General features: G+C 39.6%; 1 pseudogene; it reads right to left on the bottom strand.

Annotated features, from left to right (window-relative positions):
• Positions 1-14,934: 14,934 nt before the first annotated feature.
• On the bottom strand, positions 14,935-17,574 carry LOC102244999 (annotated as a pseudogene).
• Positions 17,575-19,001: the final 1,427 nt, after the last annotated feature.

Here is a 19,001-nt window from a genome sequence, read left to right as displayed (position 1 = left end):
CAGCTCATACCCGGCTGCTCCGGGGCTCAGGCCCGCGGGAAAGCAGGCGCCGGGGACTTCACCTCTATGCGCATGCACCAGGCTGGCCGCTGATGGTACGTGCTGCCCGCTCCGGGCCACTCACATGGGCACCGCCACCACTGCTGCCGCTGCTGGGGCTGCTGCTGGCTCTGCTGCTGCCACTGCTGCTGGAGCTTGCAGTGCTGACAGAATCTGTGGGGTGCGCCTGCAACCTCCCTGCCTCAGCGGTGGAGGCATCATTCAGCCTGGGGACTGGTGAACAGGCAGAAGATGGCCCTGATCGCAGGCTAGGCCTAGGGACCTACCCACACAATTTCGTGTACTGGGCCTCTAGTAAATTAACAACAGACTACTATAGGGCACGACCCTACCCACACGATTTCGTGTGCTGGGCCTCTAGTAAATTAATAATAGACTACTATAGGGCAGTTATGAATGAATGCTCATTTCTCATATATCAGAGACTATATCAATCTGAATATACTTCAAAAGTAGGTTGAGCAAGACAAAAAGTGAACATGTATAGGAAGATACTGTTTGTATAAAGTTTAAAAAAAACAGGCAAAATGACATAAGTATTTATGGCTGTATAAGTACATGCTAAAAACATGTTTTTACACACAAGTTAATGACCAACACCCAAATCAGGTTTGTGCTCACCTGGATGAAGGAGGGGGAATACATCTAAGAAAAATGCCCAAAAGGTTGCGTTTGTATTTGTAAAATTTTTCTTTTTAATCTGGAGGTTTGCTACATTTGTCTCTACTTTTTTGCATGCTAAGATATTTCATAAATTAAATAAAAACACACTTGTTTATCTTTCTCATCTTGTTGGCTGGAATGTTTTGTACGACTATTGGTTCACCTATCAGGTAATAACATTAAATGTGAGTTATGACTGGTCTCATTACACAACTATAACTGATAGTTCACATCTGGTTCCATTTTGGGGGGTTTTAATGACAACTAAAGATCATTTTGAAGCTAATGTCAAGCCATAAGCATGCCCAATTTTAGAAAACTCAATCTGTAAAAATATTAATTTTTAATATAAGAGAGTAGAGCCTCAGTAACTGTTTAATTAAATTGAGGCAGATTCCCTGTATGATTCCTATCAATTGTGGGTTACCTAGTTATACTTTAAATGATTTGATTTTCTGAAATTAGATATATGCAGAATTTTTTGCATGGCTGCTACTTACATGCAATGAGGTTCACTTGTAAAATCCATCCACTCTCATAATTTCAATGTTTAAAAAATATATTAAGAACTTTCTCTTACTAAAGACACATTTTCTATTTTTCCTTTACAGTTCAGTAGAGTTTTATGAGTTGCAACTTGGACACTAAAATTTCCATGGCAACATATTATTTTTTGCCCTAAAAACAGGCTTGATTAAGAAGAAGGCTTCAGTGACAGCAGTTTTCTTTATAATTAAACTCATTAGTTAAAATGATGGGTTAAGAGGAACAGGACTTTTATTGCAACCAGGACATTTTCAACGGGAGCTTTGGAGATAACACACAATTAATTGCTATTAAATTGCCTTTGGTCCTGTTTGATATTTAAGACAACATTCATACATTTCGTATTTAATAGCTTAGAATGGAACAGGTCTGAATCCCCATTCTGCCCAAGCACACATCACCCTTTAAATTGTCCACAGTGTGAAAACTCAGCAGATTTCTAATTTGAAGATTTCTAAGTAGCTTCACAACTGTCCTAATTTAATTCTCCCCCAAGAATTTCTTGAACTGATTTCTTTTCTCATCATTATAAAAGCAATTCAAGTCTAATATTGAGAATCTGAAAAACATTTCAAGGTACAAAGTAGAAAATAAAATTCAGCCAAAATCCACCACTCTGAAACAGTATGTTAACATTTAAATATATTTCCTATGGCATATCTTATTATCTTCCTAATAACCAGGAAAAACAAACAACAGATTAAAAGTACTGTGATCTGAGGCAACTCTCCACGTTCCCTAAAGTGTGGCACAGAAAGGCCTTGTCAGAGCCTATTGTTGGGAAAATGCCCGAGTTGGGAGTGCTTAGACTTTGTGGTTTGGTTCATTCAATGCAGTTTTTAAAAAATCAGCAAATAATTAGATCCAAAGGAATTGTCTAGAGCTCTCCCTTCTGCTAAAAGGTAATGATCCATAGGAAGGGAAAGAAATCTTTGTTTTGTCCTTTGGAGGCTGGTCATTTAATTTCTTTTTCATAAACCCATTAGTATTTCCCTGACACACTTAGCTCATCCGTTCGTGCATACATTTGTTCAGTTGATAGATTTAATTCGTTACTCTGTGCCTTTGCTTCCTGGCAAAAATGCCCTTTCTCACTCTTTTTTTAAAAAATATTTTTTTATTGTTGACAGTATTACAGTCTCCCATTTCCTCCCTCTTTACCTCCCTCCGCTCAGCCCCTACCCATCCCTCCCCCCCCCCCCCCCCCCCAAACAGGTCTTCACAACCCTATTGTCTGTCAGTGTCCATGGGTTATGCATATCTATACTATACAGAAGCCTAAGCTACCCTTATGATGTGCACTGACCACCAGGGGGCAGACTCTCAATGCAAGAGCTGCCCCCTGGTAGTCAGTGCGCTCCCACAGTCAACTTCCCAGGGCTGGCCAACCTCCTGCAGTCTCTTCCCCAGGCAGGCTGGCCCTGATTAGCCCTGATCAGGACTGGGCGAGACAGCCCCAGTCAGCCCAATCGCCAGCCAGGCCGAGGGACCCCACCCATGCACAAATTCGAGTGCTGGGCCTCTAGTAAGTATATAAGTTCTTTGGTTTCTCTCTCCTCGTCCCCCTACCCCCACATCCGGGCATGTCAGTCTGCTCAATGCCTCCATGCTTCAGGTCTTACTTTGTTGGTCAGTTCATTTTGTTCATTAGATTCCATAAGTAAGTGAGATCATGTGATATTTGTCTTTCTCAGATTGGCTTATTTCACTTAGCATTAATAGTCTCCAGGTCCATCCATGCTATCTCAAAGGGTAAGAGATTTTTCTTTTATATAGCTGCACTATTGGCTCAGTGCATGAAATTCATGCACTTGGGGCAGAGGGGCGCGGTCCCAGCCTGGCCTGTGCTCTGTCACAGTGTGGGAGCCCCGCGATCCATCGCCCCAAAGAGGTAGGCCCCACCTACCCATCTGGGGCTCCTTGATGGATTTTCCTAAAGAGGTAGGCCAGAGCTAGCAGAGGCCTGCAGACCTCTGCACGCCTGCGCACCCCTGGGCCAGGGCAGGCGTGTGGGGACACGAGCCTTACGTCCCCAGGCCCATTGCCAGGGGCAGGGACGCAAGCCTCATGTGCCCAGGGCGCAGTGGGCAGGGATGTGAGCCTTACATCCTGGGCCTGTTGCCAGGGGCAAGGATGTGAGCCTCATGTCTCTGGGTGGGCACAGGGGGCGGGGACACAGTCTGCTGATCAGTCATTATATGATAGTGTCCCAACCAATTTGCATATTATCCTATTATTAGATAGATAGTATTCCATTGTGTAAATGTCCCACAGCTTTTTTATCCACTCATCTACTGATGGGCACTTGGACTGCTTAAAATCTTAGCTATTATAAATAATGCTGCCATGAATATATGGGTGCGTAAATTCTTGCTAATTGGTGTTTTTAGGATATATTCCAAGAAGTGGGATCACTGGGTCAAACAGCAGTTCCATTTTTGTTTCTTTGAGGACACTCTATACCAGTGATGGCGAACCTATGACACGCGTGTCAGAGGTGACACATGAACTCATTTTTTTGGTTGATTTTTCTTTGTTAAATGGCATTTAAATATATAAAATAAATATCAAAAATATAAGTCTTTGTTTTACTATGGTTGCAAATATTTAAAAAATTCTATATGTGACACGGAACCAGAGTTAAGTTAGGGTTTTTCAAAATGCTGACATGCCAAGCTCAAAAGGCTCGCCATCACTGCTCTATACTGTTTTCCATATTGCTTGCATCAATTTGCATTCCCACCTGCAGTGAATTAGTGTTCTCTTTTTTGCACATCTCTGTCTGCACAACTTGTTTGTTGATTTATTGGTGATAGCTATTCTGACAGGTGTGAGGTGATATCTCATTGTGGTTTTAATTTGCATTTCTCTGATAATTAGTGACTTTGGGCATTTTTTTCATATGTCTATTGGCCATTTGTATGTCCTCTTTGGAAAAGTGTCTCTTCAGGTCCTCTGCCCAATTTTTAATTGGATTGTTTGTCTTCCTTTTGTTGAGTTGTATGAGTACTTTATATATTTTGGAGATTATCAGATGTATCATTGGCAAATATCTTCTCCCATGCAGTAGATATCCTTTTCATTTTGGTTTCTCTTGCTGTGCAGAAGCTTTTTATTTTGATGTAGTCCCATTTGTTTATTTTTTCCTTTGTTTCTCTTGCCCTAGGAGATGTAGTGGCAAAAATTCTGCTACATGGGCTGACATTTTACTGCCTATGTTTTCTTCTAGGATTTTTATGGTGTTATGGCTTACATTTAAGTCTTTTATCCATTTTGAGTTTATTCTTGTGTATGGTGTAAGTTGGTCTCACTCTTTTTAGTTAAAAAATATTTATCAAGTGGCCACTATATGCAGAGACTGTACATGAGAATGCCACTTAGGCAGTTCCTTCCTTCAAAAAATAATATATAATGACACCAGCTCCACATTCCAGATTCAGCACATGTGGGGAGCCAATATAGGATTAAGCCTCGGACTGACCTGTTGGCAAAGTCACAAACAAGTCCCAGCTTAGAGGGCATAGTCCTCTTAGAATATTTAGGCTTGACCTTATAACGCTCCCTAGATCTTACCTGGGAAGCTAATGGGCTGAGGGAAGTGCAACAAGAACAAAAACAAGTGAAACTCACAAGAACAGTGTAACTTTGGTAACCACTACCTTGTTTACCTCTGACTATAAAAATAAAGGCTCAGCTTGCCTCAGGATCTTTTTCTGTGGCCTCAGCCAGGCATAGGAAGATCCACGGAGACTAAAGAGAGCTAGAGAGTTCTGAACGCTGTCCGACTCTGTCCACACCTTTGGGAACCCCTGGACCCCCAGGACTGGACCCCGGCAAGCACAGGCATCTCTCCTACTATGGACATGTGTTTACCATTTCCCCCAGTCCTCCATGTAACATACATGCCCACTCTATTTTATACATGCTCATTTGTATGTCTGTTCCCCCCCTCTAGGGAGCAAGGTAGGTGGATTACAAGGAAATATACTTATTTTACCGTTTTTTTTACAAAAATTTTTTATTAAATTTTGGGTTCCATCTCTTTGACTACAACTGAGGTTGAATGCTTTTCACATTGGTTTTTGGCCCAATGAATTTTTTTTCTATTTCATGCCTCTTTAGGACCTTTGCTCAAATTTTTACTTGTATGTTTATATATTTGTTTTTTTGTGTGTGTTAATCTCTAAGATCCCTCACTATCAAGGCTATTAACCATTTTCATATGTTTTGGCATTTTTTTTAAGTTTTCATTTGTCTCTTGATTTTATTTACAGTTTGATGATTCTTGTTTTTTATTTTTATTGATTTCAGAGAGGAAGGGAGAGGGAGCAAGAGATAGAAACATCAATGATGAGAAAGAATCATTGATCGGTTTCCTCCTACACATCCCCTACAGGGGATTCAGCCGTCAACTCAGGCATGTGCCCTGGCGGCAATGGAATCACGACCTCCTGGTTCATAGATTGATGCTCAACCACTGAGCCACACCGGTTGGGCCGATGGTTCTTATTTTTAAAACTGTGATAGTCAAGTCCAGGTTATTTAGTTAGTTATATTCAGACTTGCTCAAAAAGGGAGATAAGATAGGTTTCAAGCATGCATTGAATACAAAGTTAAGATGAATTAAACGATATAAGAAAAATGAAGCAAAGAAAGCAAACAAAGGTAAGAAAGTAAGATGGAGCCAAGAGTTAGTTATTTGAAAGGTGATGTTATGATGACTTTTACTGTTACGTGGGGTCAGCCACAGATGTACTTTTCTGCAGCATTACCAGATTACATACAGAGCATTACCAGATCAACAGTGTTGTCAGAGAAAGGCAGACTACAAACTTAGCAGAAGCAATGGTATTCCTGGTACTAATTCCAGAAAATGTTTTTCCTGTGGCTTCTTATGAGAAGATACTCTCAATGAACAGTGTCTTCAAGGATTGCACACTTTCAAGGGATTTGTAGATTGTAGCTTTTCTTTCAAGGTTTCTTCATTTGTTTTATTTTTGCAAAACATTCTCCATTTCTCATTAATTAGTTTTAAACTAATTGGGGATGCAGGTAGCAAGCAAAGGATTATCGAGGAAAGGAATATTTTTATCGATCTTACCAACAGTCCTGTTTTTGTCTGAGGAAAAAATACTTCAATGTGGCTTTTTTTTCTTAGAGCAATTTCACTGGTTAAAAATATTTTTCAAATATATTTGGGGTGGCATGGAAAAACACACAAGAATGGCTATTTTCAAAACTTCAAAGGCTGATGCCTTGAATGGCTTGAGGAGTCACATAGGAAATATTTTAGGCATTGTGTCTCTGTTGCAACCAGTCAGCCCTGCAAAAGCAGCCACAGACAACATGTGATGCTTTGAATGGCCTGATTTAAGTTGGCTTATCAATCTTGACACCATATTCAGAATGAACGCAATATACAGCTAGCACTGCAGCAATTCAGGCACCACGGATATAAGAGTTCTTCTGAGGTGCTGTAAGTCAAATTCTAAAGCAGAGAAGAGGGAAATGAGGCTTCAGAAGCTGAGGATTATTGGAAATTGCATTTTGTGTGTATGCTTTCCAGATTTCTAATTGAGGGACATAATTTTTCTGACAAAAAAAACCCTAATATTTTTGCCTGATTGGGGATTATAATTTTTAAAGGGTCTTGAATTTATAGGTTTGAAAGAATTATAAAGGTTATTCATTTCAGTTACCTACTACAAGCTTAAATTTCCTCCAGCATGGCTCCATTAAGGAACAAGCAGCCCATACTTAAGTAGCATCATGGTATGGTGGTTAAGAGAGCCAGCAATGACATTCAGTCTTGCGATGTGAGTCTTGACTTTCCTATTTGCCACCCATATACTAGTAAACTTGGACAAAATTTCTTAACCTCTCTGCACTTCAGTGTTCTCATATGTAAATCAGGGGTAGATAAAGCACCAGGAAAACTGGCTAGCAGAAGCTGGACCTTCAATTCAGTTATCTCTTACTATTATAACGTCTTATATTATTATGTATCTTTCAGGAAAGTTCAGTTCTGCCTAGAAAAATGAGAGGGGTTTTATTTTTTTGTTTTTTAGTAAGAGGAGTTCACTTCTGGTAACAGAGTAACTTTTATTGAACTACCACCTAGTAATCACAATTTTCATCTTTTGACTAAAAAAAAATCAGTATAAACAACTATAAAATCAGAATTAAAATAACTTTGTGAAGCACCTGGGGAATGACTAAAAAATATGCAGAAACTGGAGGGGACATGATCCTTGAAATAAGGGAAGCAAACAGGTGAGATCCACATTTAAACAGCTTTTCCCTGAGGGGTCTCTTCATCTGGTAAAGGACATAAGGATGAAGTTCAATCGGAAAGGGGCTGACTAATGTAAAATTATTTTTAGATCAATGACTGAACAGAGGCCAGATTGGACCTACCGGTCATAATTTTCTGACCTCTGACTGAAAAGACTGTCTGACCAGAGTTTTAAGCAAAAAATTTGTTTCCTGGTTCCCTTTCCTCTTCTCTGCACTCTCACTCAATGTGACCCTATCAGTACCATTTATGGGCTAAATTCTTCCAAATTTTTGTCTCCAACCCAGACTGCTTCCCTAACTCCCAACTCCTATAGCCACCTTCCTGTTTAACATTTCCATTTAAAGGTTTAAATGCATTTTAAACTTAATCAAAATTTGCTAGGGAATTTCACTTCCTTAAAAATAGGTCCAGCTCCAAGCAGCAGGCACTTGACATTTCCATGGAATTGACCCCAATGCCCCAGGACGATGCTGCAGCATTCCTTATATTCTAACATGTTTAAAGTGAAAAGGAAGTGTTCTGATTACTTGTTTTCTCCTTGTCAAGGGATGAATAAAAGTGAGAAATAAATCAAGAATGCAATATCAGTCGGGCTGGTGTGACTCAATGGTTGAGCAGTGACCTATGAACAAGGAGGTCATGGTTGGATTCCCAGTCAGAGCACATGCCTGGGTTGTGGGCTCGATCCTCAGTGTGGGGTTTGCAGGAGGTAGCCGATCGATGATTCTCTCTCATAATTGATGTTTCTATCTCTCTCTCTCTCTCTCCCTTCCTCTCTGAAATCAATAAAAATATATTAAAATCTTTTTTAAAAAAGAATGCAACATCAGACAGAAATTGTTTAGCAATTTGTTAGCTTTTGGAGATTTGGTGAGAAGAAATAGTCATGATTCTATATCATGCTTGCAGAGAAGGCTCTAGGTCTGATGTGAGTCTTGCCCATCTAACCATTGATGATGTATCCAGGTACTCCAGATATTGCTTTGAGTTTTTGCTCTTGCTCAGCTGGCCTCTTGCACACTCAAGGTGTTTTAGCTCCCCCTGGGGCTGTTTAACTGTTTTTTTCCTGTCCCTTGCAGTTCTGTATATCTCTTCAGCTTGTCTTTAATTTGTTCAGCCGATCTATCTCCTTATTAGGTTGCTTTGGCTTCTCATTGTCTCCTGTGTTTTGAAAGTATAAATTTTCAAATTAAAAATGAATATGCACATGCACTTAGTTCTTTATTTATTCAATATACATTTTAAAAATTATTATCGCTATACACTAGACACAGTTCCAGGCTCTGAAAACACAAAGATCCATAAGCTGTGGCCCAGCCCATTAAGGACAATGGAAAAGTAAACTTACAATTCACGAAACAACCGTGTTAGGTATTAGAATAAAACCTAAACAAAGTGTTCAGGAAGAGAGGACATAGCAGGGTTTCACTGAGGAGATGGTGCAGTTACTACATTAGAAAAAGAAAGAACAAAACAGAGAAGGAAGGTAAAAATGAGAATCTCTAGCCCAAGACGCTGTTAGTTGAGCCACAGGAACGCTTACCGCTGGAAAGAGGAAGAATTGAGAAGATGTATCGGGTAGATGAAATGCCTAATGAGACCATAAATGAGGAGAATTGCTTCTTATAGCATATGAGAAGATAATTTTTATCAGATAATGAAATTGTTTTCAGTCTTCAGAATGAAAATGAATCCCTTGCTAATGCAAATCATACTAATAAAGGGAGTGAGAGAGAATGTCAGAATTACACTTGGCTAGCAGTAGGCAGAAACCAACCTAAATAGTCTAGGAAAAAAATTAAAGATAATGAAGTAATCAAAATAATTGCTTAATAGGGAATGTGGAAGATCTGAAATGTTAAATTATAAATGTTCCGTTTCATGAAAAATGAAGTGACCTTAAGGAACAGATTAAAAATCCAAACTCACGCCGGGTAAAAGCGATGCTTTTCATTAGCAAAGCTGAGGATTAATTAAATCTGAGGAAGCTCTTTGAAATCCACAAGTACGAGTTACATTAGAATACAATACAACTGGTGTATTGGTATCATAATGAACGACTAGCATGGACTTCTTTATTAAATGTGTTCTGGAATAATTCACAGAGTGGATGTGAACGGAAGAGCAGAAAAATATGTCATTTAAAACCAAAATTGACTTTATTTTTTGTTAAATCTTTATTGTTGAAAGTATTACATAGGTCTTTCTTTCTCCCCCATTAATCTCTCCCAACCCCACAACCCGCTCTTTTCCCAGCCCCTAACCACCTCATTCTCTGTGTCCACGGTTTATACATATAGGCCTACAAGTTCATTGGTTGATCTCTTTCCACCCACCCTCCCCTGCCTTCCCTCTGACATTCAACAGTCTGTTCAAAATTGACTTTGGCAACACCTGCTTTCAAAATCAGAGGGGGGTGGGCAGTGCCTAGTTCAGTGATGGTGAACCTATGACACGCGTGTCAGAGGTGACACGTGAACTCATTTTTTTGGTTGATTTTTCTTTGTTAAATGGCATTTAAATATATAAAATAAATATCAAAAATGTAAGTCTTTGTTTTACTATGGTTGCAAATATCAAAAAATTTTTATATGTGACACGGCACCAGAGTTAAGTTAGGGTTTTTCAAAATGCTGACACGCCGAGCTCAAAAGGTTCGCCATCACTGGGCCCTAGTTCATCTTGGGGAAATATATTGTACTTTTCTCCCTTTGAAATTGCCTTGAAACCCAACGCAGGCCTGATGGAGGACACTGTATCCTCCTCACCAATGTCTCTAGGGATCTAGGGATCTAGGGATCTAGGGAAGAGGGTGGAGGGGAGTGGCTTATGGGTTATTTTTCAGTAGCAGAGCTTAGTGCTGCTCAAGGTGGAAGCTTGGGAGAAAATGGTCCATTGTTTACAGAGCACGTTAAATATAAGCAAATGGATGCTCTGAGCAAGTAGGAGGTGGTGGTCTAACTTGTTTTATAGAAAAAGGTAAAAGGAAATTAATTTCTTGGGAATTAATTCCATTTCAATGGAAAGGGGAAATAGGACAAGGAAGATCCCTGAGGGGAAAAGGGTGAGAAGCAAGAGAGGCATTCTGTGAGAGACAGACATCAGTAGGGGAATCAAGGAAAACAGTCCATGTCTAAGGTGCATGAAGGAAGATGATCTATAAGCTGAACTAATTCAGAGACATAGGAATTCTGAGTCCCAGGTGACATAAAAATGCAGACCACATTCCAATCCCACAATGTCGAATTACACAGAGCTGGCTGGAGGCAGAAACCAACCTGTGTAGACTTAGGGATGGCAGGTGGCAGGATGGAATTATTCTAATAATGGGCTAACTCACCAATTTTTCACACTGAAATATGGTTTTTAATTTAACTTTGGCTGTTTCGTTGTGTTTACATAAAGATTGTAAATCTTGTTTGGTCTACACGCCACAAACTTTAGACTATTTAGAGATGCTCCTCTCGTTTATGTTTAAAAGATTTCTGTGAATTCCCCTGAACCTTGCACTATCAGGAAAAATGGCTAATAAACACACAATTACAATAAAGTATAATAGTGCTTTGATAGAGAAATTACAGAGCACAGAGTAGGAGTGTGTGTGTGTGTGTGTGTGTGTGTGTGTGTGTGTGTGTGTCAATGTTGAATTACACAGAGCTGGCTGGAGGCAGAAACCAACCTGCGTAGACTGTGTGTATCTACATGCATGTCTGCTTATCCATCATGTAGAAAGGGGATGTTGCAGGGTTTTTTTTAAAATTTTTCATTGTAGTATAACATGTATACAGAAAAATGCACAAATTCTAAGTATATAGCTTAATGAATCTTTTAAATTGAACACACCCAATAACCAGCAGGCAGATAGAGAAATAGAATTTCACTAGCACCTAAGAAGCCCTTACTTCAACAGCGGGGAGGAAATATTTCAGACAACTTTTTGTTTCCTATTCAACAACCTGCTGAATGCATGCCTTCCTGCATCACGAGTCACTCTTAGACCATTATTAGTCAGTTTCTCTGAGACAACTATCCCCTCCCCAGAAACTGAAATCAGTAATGAAATTTCAGGTGTACCAGAGCAAAAATTTCCAGATATCAATTTAACATCCAGAAAGAGTATTTTTTTGTTTATTTGTTTTTTCTTCACTAAAGATGCATCTAGACTTATGGAAATTAGAAGGGGAAAAAAGCCATTTGGTCATCAAGTGAAGGATTTTTTCCCTCTGATATAATTTGTTTTTTTTCCCTCTAGTTTAAAATGAGAGTAGCTGTTCTTATTCAAAGTCAAACCATGCACATAAAGCAAACTTAATGTTCCCTTTATTACAGAAGCATGCACTGAGCCAATTAGATACATAACCCCATAATGCTGCACCAATGTCTGTAGCATGTTATTAGAAACCAAGTCATATAAGAGCATTTTCACTTTGTGTTTAGAGAGCACAGGAGAGCCATCCGACCCACAGGTGAACCTAAGTGGATACGGGCAGACAAAGCATTCTCCATCGAGGTATAGGAGTGAGGACCATGGTGTTCAAGTTTCCTTGAGTACTAAAATCAATCAGTAGCTACAGGAGATGCAAAATCACTCTCGGGGCTGAATCCTCCTTTCATCTTTTCTAGAAGAGCCCTATCACAGTTCAAACAAAATGGCTAAAAGTAAGAGTGGGTTTGTAGTAGGCAGTTAAGGCAGGTTGGGGTCTCCTGGGTCATGTATTTGATGTTTTTTCATAGAATTAGAAAGAGTGAAGAAAGCCTGAATCACAGCATTTGTGATGTAAATTTCCATCAAGTTTTTATTGTTTGTAACTTTCTCCAAAAAAACTTGAAGCTTATTGGCATGGAAGCAAAACTAGTAGCTAAGAGTGGGTTTGTAGTAGGCAGTTAAGGCAGGTTGGGGTCTCCTGGGTCATGTATTTGATGTTTTTTCATAGAATTAGAAAGAGTGAAGAAAGCCTGAATCACAGCATTTGTGATGTAAATTTCCATCAAGTTTTTATTGTTTGTAACTTTCTCCAAAAAAACTTGAAGCTTATTGGCATGGAAGCAAAACTAGTAAGTAGTTCTTTTAGGCAGAAACCCTGATTTTGTTTTGCTTTTTGCAAGTACAGCATCTACAACAGCACTTGGGACATGGTTTTGATAAATATTGGGTGATTGACAAATGGCTGTGTGTACTGAGCTGAGGAGTTAGAACTTATCCTAAAAGTGATGGGAGACGTCTCTTGAAGCAAGTGCCAGAGAGGGGTGAAATGACCATATTTGTTTTGTAGGAAGATCCTTCTGGCAATAGTTTGGTGCATATATTACAAAGGGACAGACCTGGAGGTAAGATGACTCACTGGGAGGTAACAGTAATATCACAGACTTGAAAGCTTGAACTAGGTAGGGTGTGTTAAGGTAAAAAGTAAGGACTAATTTACTTAGAAATTAAAGTCTATCTGATCTAATGAGTGATAGAATGTGGAGGGAGAGAGAAGGAAAGGTAGGAGGATTCTAACAATGATTCTTTGGATTCTTGTTTGGCCTTTCGGTAATCAGTTAACTGGTTGAGAAGCAGAATATAGTAATAGGAGAAGCAGGTTTGGTATCAAAATAGGGTTTCTGTAGGCCCTTTGGACTTGAGGTGCTTATGGGATGTCTGATATAGAATAAATGGAGTAGAAATGGTTTTTGAAGTTGTGGATTTTGATGTTCTTTCACAGGAAGAAAAGCATAGTGTGAAAATCCAGAGGGCAAAGTGCCAGAAGGAGACCAAGATGAAGTAGCCAGAAAAGTGGGATAAAAGCTAAGAGAATATATAAGAAAGAGAACATAGCTAATAGGCACATGGACTTCAAAAAGATTGAATAAGGTAAAAAACTGTGAGGTTAGATTGGATATATTGGAACTCATTAATAAGAGCACTGATTAGTCAGAATTCTTTTGGTTGCAAGCACTGGAAACACAAATCAATCAACTTAAGGAATTATTAGTTCATGTTAATGGGAAGGAGAAGGGAGGATCCAGGGTCTTAAATGATATTAATATTTTCTCCCCATCTTTCTCCATAATCTCTGTCCTTCTCTGTTTTGGTCTCATTCTTTTCTACTGAAGACAGGCTTTCGGTCCACAGAGAAAGACAACATTGTAGGTAGCACCAGGCTCACATCTTCTCATCCTCACAAATCCAGAGGAAGGAGGGAACTCTCTTTACCCACTTCAGAATGTATGACTTTCTGGGAAGGACTCTGACTGGCCAGGCCAGCCAGGATCATGAGCTTACACCTAGGCCAGGGGGTAAGTACTATGAATGGTCATGCCACCAGAATCACATGGTTTTAAAAAGGAGGAACAAATCTAAAAGAAGTGGAAGAGCTGTTGTTTTCAGAATATATGGTTGGATTTGAGGCAACCAAAACCAACAGATGTCTACAATCTGTTGAATGATTCTGGTGGAAGCCAGTTTGCAGTTCAAAACCAGTCAGGCTTTTAGACTCAGCTCTGAGAGATATTGATTAAAAAATTAAATCAAATGCCCATAGACTAGTCTTTATTTTGACAAGGCTCGGCTGTTAACTAAACATATGGATTAAGTTGTTTATCTTTCCTAAGGGTGACACAGATCGTCAAGAATACTGTACTAATAACTATGGATGGTGTCAAATGGGTACTAGACTTATTGAGGTGATCACATAGTGTGGCATATAAATGTCTAATCACTGGTTTGTACAACTGGAACTAATATAATATTATTTAGCAACAGTAATTGAAAATAAATTTTAAAAAAGAAAGAAAAGAAAAGAAAGGTAGACTTTCTGCTCCCTTGTGGTAATTGAAACTTGGTTTTGGCATGCAATAAGATTACAAAGTAATTTATTTTTAAAAGTAAATTGAACATTTTCCAAGGTGTTCACTGGGGGAGGCTGTACATTTATTCTAGCAGGGATGTTATTGCACAAGACATTTTAAAAAATATTTTTATTGATTTCAGAGAGGAAGGTAGAGGGAGAGAGAGAAAGATAGGAACAGAGAATCATTGATTGACTGCCTCCTGCACACTCCACCCTGGGGATGGAGCCTGCAATCTGAGCTTGTGCCCTGACCAGGAATCAAACTAAGACCTCCTGGTTCATAGGTTGACGCTCCACCACTGAGCCATGCCAGCTGGACATGCACAATATATTTTTGAAACTTCTCTTTTGAATTTGCCTCAGAGCTTGAACGGGTAAAAATCCATGGCTTTTAAGGATAAATTTGAATTTTGAAAGCAACTCAAGTTGTCATTAAGAGTAACATTTGGTGAAAAAGGTGAGTAACAGAAATACAACATAATCATACAAGAGTGAGATAGATTAATTTTTCTCTCTGGAACTCTAATGATCTACTCTTTTTCTCACCTTTCTTATTTTTCTCTCTCAATCATGTCATCACTTTTTATAAAACCTATCCGTGACTTTTGGCTCCTGACATAGAAATGTCCAAAACCTCTGGTCTAGAAGCCAAGGCTCTTTGCTGTCTCACGGAGGTTTATTATTTGTTTTCCCTTTCAGCCCAATAAGCGGAACTCTTGAATGTTTTCTGTTTATTCTCTATGTTATTTTACCTTTTTTTGTTTTCCCTTCATGCCCAATGGAGAGTCCATGGGAATGTCCAAACTTTTAAAAATCTATCTGGCATTTTGTAAGAATATGGTGTTAAGATTGATACAATTTTGTAGTTAACAATAATGCTATATTTAATATAGTACTAGGATTTAAAAGAAGCAGACAATAATAAGACACCTAACAAAGATAATGTTGGTCATCACAGTCTAGTCAAAAGAGCAAACACAGTCTTTAAAGTTAGACTGACTGTATTTGAATTCTGGCTCTGACATTTATTAGTCTGCTGTCTTTTAAGCAATTTATTTAATATTTCACTAAGCATCCATCCACTCTACTATAAAATGGAAATAATGACATCGGTTGCATAACTTCATTGAGAAGATTGGAAGAGGTCACAAAAGAGTTTTAAATAATCTTAGAGAGAGAAAGACCTCTATATTAGCATAATAAAATCCAGAAGTCATAAAAGATTGCTATTATGACTGCATAAAATGTCAACATTTTTGCAGGGCAAAAAAAGAAAAAATACTATAATCAAAGCCAAAACTGGGTAAACTGGAAAAAAATGTTTGCAACATTTATGACAGACAAAGGGATTATTCTCATTTTCTCTCATATATTAATCAGCAGAAAAAAAAACCAATCCAGTAAAAATATATATACAGACAAAGGACATAAAAATAGCTCACTGCAAAGGAAATACAAATAGCTTTTGAACATATGAAAAGATGTTCAGTCTCACTTGTAATAAAATAAATGCAAAGGAAAAGTCACTAATATACTATTTCCACCTGAGAAACGATGTGAGAAAGTAGGCACTCCATACAATGCTAAGGGGAATGTAAATAGGTACACTTCTTTGAAGGCAATTTGGCAACAGCCATAAAAATTTCACTACATACTCTTCTGAGTAATTCCACATCCATATGGTAACCGATATGGTAGTCAATGACCACATCTGGTTACTGGGCAATTGAAATGTGGTTCATCTGAATTGAGATGTGCTTTCAGTAAAATAGAGAGGTGGGCAAAAGTAGGTTTACAGCTGTGAGTATGCAAAAGTTTATTCTTGAATTATATTTATTGCTTATTGTATTATTTTCCATACAGACAACTGTATATCTACCCCCCCCCCCACTGGAAAATAATTTCTATTGAGAGCCCACCAGCTGCACCATCTGTTCCTGACATTAGGCTCCTTCTTCCTTTCCAATCCGGTCTTTCTTAAGTGGTCCCATGAATGCTTTCTTCTCCACTATCTGGAAGCAGCCATGGCCAAACTTGGAGGTGGTGTCGATAAACTTAAGGTCAATCTTCTCCAGGGCCCGCCGTTTGGTCTGCATGAGCAAGGATTTGCAGAGGGTGAGCACTAGCTTCTTGGTCCCACCACACAGCCTTTCAGCATGACAAAGTCATTGGTTACTTCGCCGTGGTGGACAAAGCCACCCAGAGGGTTGATGCTCTTGTCAGACAGGTCATAGTCGGTGGAGGCGTTGTTCTTGATTAGCTTGCCGTCCTTGATGAGGTAGCCCTGGCCAATCCTGTAGATCTTCTTGTTTATCTCAGTGTGGGGATGGTAGCCTTTCTGCCCAGCCTGGGCCACAGAGAAGGCCACCTGGGCAGGATGCCACGCCCGGATACAGGCAACCTTCTGCAGCCCTCTGTGGGTCTTGCGTGGCAGCTTCTTGGTGTGCCAGCGGCTGGTGACCCCTTTGTAGCCTTTGCCCTTGGTCACTCCAATGACATCAATCATCTCGTCCTGTCCAAACACCTGGTTTACAGGGACGTGCTGCTCTAGCCTCTCCCCGGCCGAGTCCAGTGTCTCGGCCTCCCGTGCCTCCATTTACCTGGATCTCCATGAGGTGGACCTTTTTCTGGCGCAGAGGAAGCAGACGCATCTGGGTGTGGGCGATGACACAGATGATCTGGCAGTACTTCTTCATGCTGTTGAAGTCCTTCTCCAGCTGCTTCTTGCCATCGTCATCCTGCCACTTCTTGCAGTATTTGGTGAAGGCCTTCTTCTTAGACTTATGCTAGTTCTTATAAAAGCGCCTTTTGCACTCATCATTGATATGCTCAGCAAAGATGGTTTTGAAGGTACGGAGGCCTGGGATGGGGTCGGGGGGGTCCCACGTAGCCCACAATGCCCACAACCACCATGGGTGGGTCTCCACAATGGTCACAGCCTCCACAACTTCCTTCTTGTTCACCTTGGATCCTGGTCTATCGACCTCCCTCACGATGTGGGTCATGCCAGCCTTGCAGCCCAGGAATGCTGTGAGGTGGACAGGCTTGGGGGAGTCATCCTTGGGGAAGCTCTTCACCTTCCCGCGGTGCCGGCTGCTGCGCTTCCGAGGCAAGAAGCCCAGGGACCCATGCCTGGGAGCGGAGAACTTCCTGTGAGACATCCTGATGCCAACACTGCCGGTAGAGTAAATCTACTTTTTAAAAAACATGTTTATTGATTTCAGACTGGAAGGGAGAGGAAGAGAGAAATATCAATGATGAGAGAGAATCATTGATCGGCTGCCACCTGCACGTCCCTAATGAGGATTGAGATCGTAACCCCTGCTTGTGCCCTTGACAGGAATTGAACCTGGACCCCTCAGTCCACAGGCTGATGCTCTATCCACTGAGCCAAACCAGCTAGGGCTGTAAACATACTTTTGACCCACCCTGTATACAGTAGATTTCAAAGAGTACAAATAAAATAATGTAAAGTATCTCACTATTAATTTTTATACTGATTTACATGTTGAACTAATAATATATGGAACATAATGGGTTAAATAGAATACAATTTAAAAATTAATTTCATTTGTTTATTTTGTGTGTGTTTTTAAAATGTGGCTGCTAGAACATTTAAACTGCATATTTGTTACATTACATTCGTATTGAGCAATGTTTGCAGTTAGCATATATAATTCTACTTGCATATATGAGAAAGTATATATATATGTGTGTGTGTGTGTGTGGTGTGTGTGTGTGTGTGTGTGTGTGTGTGTGTGTATGTTACAACATCATTAGTATTCAGTAACAGAGGCTTTGCTAAATAAAACATGATATATCCACTCAGTGGAATATTATGTGACCAGAAAAGGAATGAGACCAACATGTATGAAGACAGGGAACTGTCTGATAAATATTGTTAAGTGAAAAAAAATGAAGCACATAAAAAGAAAAAAAAACAATGAAAAAACAAACAAATAAAAATGAAGCACAGAACAGCTGTATAGTAAGCTAACGTTTATGTACAGTGTATATTGAATAGATTTTGAATGAAGTATGTAAATTTGGACATATGCATAGAATGTTCTTGGAAGGATGCAGGAGAAATAATTTTTATTTATTTTCCTAGAGAGAAAAAAATTGCAGCTCAGTATCGGGGTGAGGAAGATTTACTTTGAACTCTACCTATTTATACTGATTAAATGTTTTAGAAATGTATTCATTACCTACTCAGAAAAAAAAATCTGTATGGATTTTCATTGTTTTTGAAGAAAACAATCTCCAAATAGTTTCCCAAAATTAGTTATGATGGCATAACAATTCATGTTTATTTCAAAAAAGTGGTGGTGGGAGACAGATGTATATAAACCACAGTGTCCTGCACATAGCGGATTCCCAGGAAATGCCCATCCCCTTCCCTGCACTTTGGCTAATAGCATCCTATCTAATAATAGACAAACATGGTAATTAACCATACCTCTGCTATGCTTCCCATTGGCTAATCAGGGTGATATGCAAATTAACTGCCAACCAAGATGGCGGCCGGCAGCCAGGCAGCTGAAGCGAACAGGAGGCTTGCTTGCTCCAGTGATGGAGGAAGCCAAGGTTCCCCGCCTGCC

This window comes from Myotis brandtii, unplaced genomic scaffold (assembly GCF_000412655.1).
Source record: "Myotis brandtii unplaced genomic scaffold, ASM41265v1 scaffold708, whole genome shotgun sequence".
In the NCBI taxonomy this organism is placed as follows: domain Eukaryota; kingdom Metazoa; phylum Chordata; class Mammalia; order Chiroptera; family Vespertilionidae; genus Myotis; species Myotis brandtii.
This window is presented reverse-complemented; position numbering and strand designations above follow the sequence as displayed.